General features: G+C 35.6%; 1 pseudogene; it reads left to right on the top strand.

The window, feature by feature from the left end:
* The first annotated feature begins 4711 nt into the window (after nt 1–4711).
* LOC119001804 (uncharacterized) lies at nt 4712–4836 on the top strand (annotated as a pseudogene).
* Nucleotides 4837–5733: the final 897 nt, after the last annotated feature.

Below are 5733 nucleotides of genomic sequence, written 5' to 3'. Positions count from 1 at the left end.
CTTGGGGGAAGAACAAAAAAGAAGTGAGAAAAAACAAAGAACCTCAAATGAAAATTAAAAGAGAGTAAAAAAAAAAGAAAAAAAAATAACTAAAGAAGTAGGGTGAATAAGATGGTTCAAATAATCATAAGTAAGCTACATTTATTTTTATTAAAAGTTATAGACTATCAGAATGGATGGGAGGAAGGATAGAAAGATTAAAACAACTTTCAGAAAATGGAGAAAGAAGAACATACCTTAAAATTGTATATGGCTAGTTTACCTTTTTAAAAAAATTTAAAGGGCTTCATTGAGATATAGTTCATATACCATGGAGTTCACTCATTTAAAGTATACAATTCAATAGTTTTTAGTAATTTACAAACATGTGCACACATCATCATAGTCAATTTTAGAATATTTTTAATTACCTGAAAGGAAGCCCCATGTCCTTATCCCCCATCCAGTTCGCCAACTAGACAAAGCAACCGCTGATCTACTTTCTTTCTAGTTTCCTAGTCTAGAATTCCATATGGTTGCATCAGTTCATTGATATTTTTTTATTTTTTGCTTTTTCTATTTGAAGGATAACAGGGTGACATATATCCAAATGAAATCAGTAAATGACCAAGAGGCCAAAATACTTCTCTTCCTAATATTTTAAGGTCGATTTAATTTTACACACAAAACTCAGTTATGGAAATCAATGCCCCTTCTCCCTGGCCCTCACTTCAATCCGAAGTGCCTAGCATGTGTTAGATTTTATTGGGTTGGCCAAAAGTCCATATGGTTTTTTTTTCATAAAATAATACATATTTCTCATTTTCACAGAAAACCATATTTCTCATTTTCACCAATAACTTTCTTGATTGGGATATTTTGAGTATATTGGCTATCTACCATGTGGAATAACATTGATCGTTCTCAGTTAATGTCTCGATTTGATTGTTATCAACTTCAACTGGTCTACGCAACATGGAGCATCGTCCAGGGAGAAATCTCCAGCAGGAAACCGCGCAAACCACTTTTGACTCATTTGATCACTCACGGAACCTTCTCCATCCACTGCACAAATCTTTTTTGTACATTTCAGTTATGTTTTTACCTTTCTTGAAATAATACGGCAAAAATGCCAAAAATGTTGCATATTTTCTCCCATCTTCAGTATTAAAATGGCTACACAATAACTCATCAATTTTGGTAAGTTTTTTTAATGCACAGTGATATGACAGCTGTCACAATGCAACCTAACAAAACTGTTTCAAATGGAGTTAAAGACAAGTAAGCACTACTAGAGCCATCCTATGGAAAAAACAAGCAAACTTTTTGGCCAACCCAAGAGTTCAGTCTAAGGTAATTATTTTTTGCCAACCCTAGTGAGGATTAGGCGCTAAAAGTTATGCATTTGCTCTGTGGGCATTAAATGAAATTTAATTGAATGCTTATAGATTCAGACAGAATATTTCGAGTAGATTTCAGCAGTTTTTAAACAACCTTTGCTGTTAAATAATAATGACGTTTTATTTGTCATGAAGTGGCTGACTAATATTAGCGAAGGCTGAATAAATTGTATTTTGCCTTCTGAGAAAGATCATTAACCTCATTTTAAATGATGAAACCAAGTCTAAAACTAAGTCAGAGAATGTAGGGGATTGGCTGAAAGTAGCAGTAAAAGTCGGATAAAAATAGAATCGCAACACTGTCTAGTTCTCTGCTCTAAATCCCTGGTTTTCTTTAGATTCACATGTATAATTCTATATATCACTCCCCCTTCCCTTTTCTTAAGGAGAAATGCATATGTTTTTAAAGGAATACCTACATTTTTCAATTGTTCAGAACTTTGAATGCATGGGTAACTTAGTTAGGGAGGGTTGAAGGATTTGAAACCAACCTAGTTACTTGGGGGGGACGGCGGGGGTGGGGAAGCAGCGCTTGTGATTCAGCTCCAGTGCAGACAATGGACATTCAACTCCAGAGCGGTACTCCTTCATCCACTTCTCCATTTCTCCCTTTAGGGTAATTTGTGCAAAAAGGCAGGAAAAGTCATCATTATCATTACACTGTTCATGCCCTAATTCCTTTTGAGAAAACTTCCCTCAGCCCCACCTACCTCTCCATGGGTCGTTTGAGCCTCTTCCAAATTAGAGGAGATGCACACGTTTTTCTGTGGTGGGTGATTCTGCCGCAGGGCAGGCTGAGCCCAGTCCCAGGCGGCTTGGGCGCCTCTCTGAGCAGAGAGGGCTTCTGCTTCCGATGGGAGGCATGCGGGCAGCTCTGGGAAGAGCCCAGGAAGACAAAGCTGATGGCTGGGAATCCAGCTGATCATCACAAGGTCAGCAACAAAAATACTGAATTAGAAAAAATTGGGAAAGGAAAAAATGTACATCAAAATGTAATGTAAAAAGTCAAGCTTATTGCGTTAGTGAAAAAAAATTGGCATTTGCTTCCTCAGTCTTCTATCCCTATTATGAATATACACTTTTCACTCTATTTTGATAAACTAGTACAACAACGTGGCTAAAAATGAAAAAAAAAGTGTACACGATCAAATAAGTGATTTGGGGGAAGGGTGTTGAAAGAGGAGAAAAGAAACTGATACATTAAAATGATTATTCCTGCCCTGAAAGAGTTGGACAAAACAGAATGTATATATAAGTAAAAGAATTACCCAAGAACTTAGGTCTTATGGTCACTCTTTGACTTGCTAGAGTATAAACCAAAAAGCCTTTAGGGAAATTTGGTATTTAAAACTTTATTCCAGAGATGTTGCTAGTAGTATTGTCTTGATAGTCAGATCAGCTTATAAATCATTAACTCAAATGATTAACATCAACTGATCAACTCAAATGATATATATTTCCAGTAAGCATAAAAGAAACAAGATGCATGGAATCAACTGTGTCTTTTAAGTGTCCTGACAATATTTTTAAAAAGAAAACACATTTAAAATGGACACGTTTATTTAGATATCAGACATCAGACCCAGAAGACAAATCGGTTCTGCTTGTCTCTCTTCCACTGTTATTTCTGTAGATGGATAGACTTATCCAGTCTCAACTAACGTTACTTAAGTGTTTCATGGCATCAACATCAGTTACTTATTTTATTTTTAAAAGTATATTAAAATTGCTTAATTCTAGGGGAAATTTGATGCTGATAATGAGCATTTGGTTCAATACTATTTAATGCCCATAGAGTAAATAAATGCATGTGTTTTTGGCGGTTACTTCCATATGTAGATTGCCGTCTATCACCTGATGGGTAAACTAAAACTGGGTCCTGTGTCCAGCAGAGGCTGGGCAACCTTCTTACTGCTCTCTCGCCTCTCTTTTCCCTACAGCTCTCATGGTTCCTGCTCTTAGCCCACTTCCTGAAGGCCAGCGTGCGTCTGTCCCAGGCAGCCAGGCTGCCACAACAGCACACCACACACTGGTGGCTTTGACCACAAGCAATTTACTCCTCACCGTTTTGAAGATTGGGAAGTCCAAAGTCAAGGTGATGACAAGGTAGGTTTCATGCTGAGGTCTCTTCTCTTGGCCTTCAGGCAGCTGCCAACCTGCTGTGTGCTCTTTTGTGTGTGTGCAAGGAGAGAGAATGCAAGCTCTCTGGTATTTCTTCTCAGGAAGACACTAATCCAGTAGGAACAGGGCCCCACCCACATGACCTCAGGGAACCGTAAATTACCTCTTGCAGGTTTGATCTCCAAATACCATCACATTGGGTATTAGGGCTTTGATGTATGAATTCGGGGGGGACACAAACATTCATTCCCTATCAGCCTCCTAATAGAATTACCAGTGAACAGTTTTTGTCTCACTAGTTCAAGACAATTATATCTTATGAGTTTATGCCATTTAGTTCAGTGCATGCAAATGAAGCCCCCAATATTGCTTATTCTTACTAATCTAAATTAAATGGAGAAAATCCAGTGTAACCTCTTAATCTCTACTGAGCACATGGCCCATTATCACAAGTAGAGTTGGGAATAATGCAATGTCCAGAGGTCATATTAAAAGTTAGCAACCCCACTGGGGGGAGAAAGAACTAAAAAGGTACATATATTCTAAAATCAGAAAATAGGTAATATCATTTTGAATCAACTTCCTGTGCAGTAAGCAATTAGTAACAAGTCTTCTTGTTCCTGGCATACTACAAAATACTTCTGGATAGAAGTCACATTGTATTATCAGTCTGTTCAGAGCAGATAACCAGAATTACAATGTGTGCAACTTTCCATTTTATTTATCATTGTAAGTTTTTACACGTGTCCTCTGGGCTACACTAAGATTATTTAAAAATGTAAATAAGACTGCATGCCAACTAGGCACAGACAGATACTCACTACTATCACTTTACCATTGAGGCGTATGCTCTCTCTCCCCTTATTTCTCTGCCTACAGATACCCACATATAAATATAACTATATGTGTATCTTATATATTTTATACACACACGTATATAAGAAAAATATAATATATACAATGCTACAACCTGTTATTCTCACTTATTAATATATAATAGACTTCCAAATGAAGAAATAAACATTTTCATCAGAACTTTATATATTATTATAGGACATTTAGATTCTTTTTGACTTATCTGTAATATAAATAAAAGTGCTATGAACACACTTCTTCATATATATTTACACATGTGAACAGCTCTATCCATATAATGGAAGAAGGCAAGTGGCTGAGATAAAATAAATTAATATGAATGTATTCAATATATAAAGCTTTCACAGTGGCAATATTGTAGCTAATGAGGTTTATCTGAGGCACAATTATTGCTAATTGAAATGTGTTCAATATATGTTGCAAAATTCCCCTGAAATAAATTTCAGAATATATTATATTGGTATTAAAGTTCCAAAATTTTTATTTGTCTATGTGTGTAACGATATAGCATATGTTAAATTTAGTGTTTTTGTTTACCAATCAAAAGAAAAAAACTTTAATTTATGTTATTTTGATTGCCATGGCAGCTTAATATTTCCATATGATTACTGACCGTATTAGTTTTCTGTTTTCTGGAATTATCTTTTTGTGTCTTTTATTACCAATTTTCTCTTAAAATATTTGGGTTTTATATTATTGATTTTCTCCTTTGTCATCTTTATTATAAACATTTTCTATCAAATACAAAATGGAGGATAATACTCAATTAGTAACAAATGATATATTATGCAATGCCCCCCCCACACATTTTGAGTTTATTGATGGATTTACAAATTTTGTAATTTAATTTAATTTTGTATGCAGTGAGAGCCCTGTTTTGTACTTGGTGAACTTTATTTCCTTATGCTACTTTTGGAGTTTATGGCATAACCGTTCGCTCTTTGGAGAACACTAAGATGTGACCTTCAATTTTTTAAAGGAAATCTGCTTAGAGTTTTGCACTAATTAATGGAGAAATGCTGACTCACCTGCCTTCTCTAATCCCACTTCATTATTTGTCAATGCAACATGCATTTTTCTTTTTTTTCCTTTTAAAAAGTATTTTTCAATACTGAATTGACCTGCATTTCAAAAATATCTGCATCCAATCACTGTCATTGCATCGGATACATGTGAAGTACTCCAAATTACCCAGCCCTCCTTAGGGCGTTCTGAAATATGCTGAGGAAAGAGATCTTTGTTATCTAAAGACACAAAAGCAGTGTGTAAGCAGAGTGAGGCTTATCCCAGATCACTCAGCAGGCAATTAAAGAAACTGATTGCTAGGGAGAAATGCTTTAAATTGCATGTTTAAAAG

The sequence above is a fragment of the Sturnira hondurensis genome, unplaced genomic scaffold (genome assembly GCF_014824575.4).
Source record: "Sturnira hondurensis isolate 20B ecotype Veracruz unplaced genomic scaffold, ASM1482457v3 Scaffold0000167, whole genome shotgun sequence".
Lineage (NCBI taxonomy): Eukaryota > Metazoa > Chordata > Mammalia > Chiroptera > Phyllostomidae > Sturnira > Sturnira hondurensis.
Note: the sequence above shows the minus strand (reverse complement) of the source record. Positions and strands in the feature narration are given on the sequence as shown.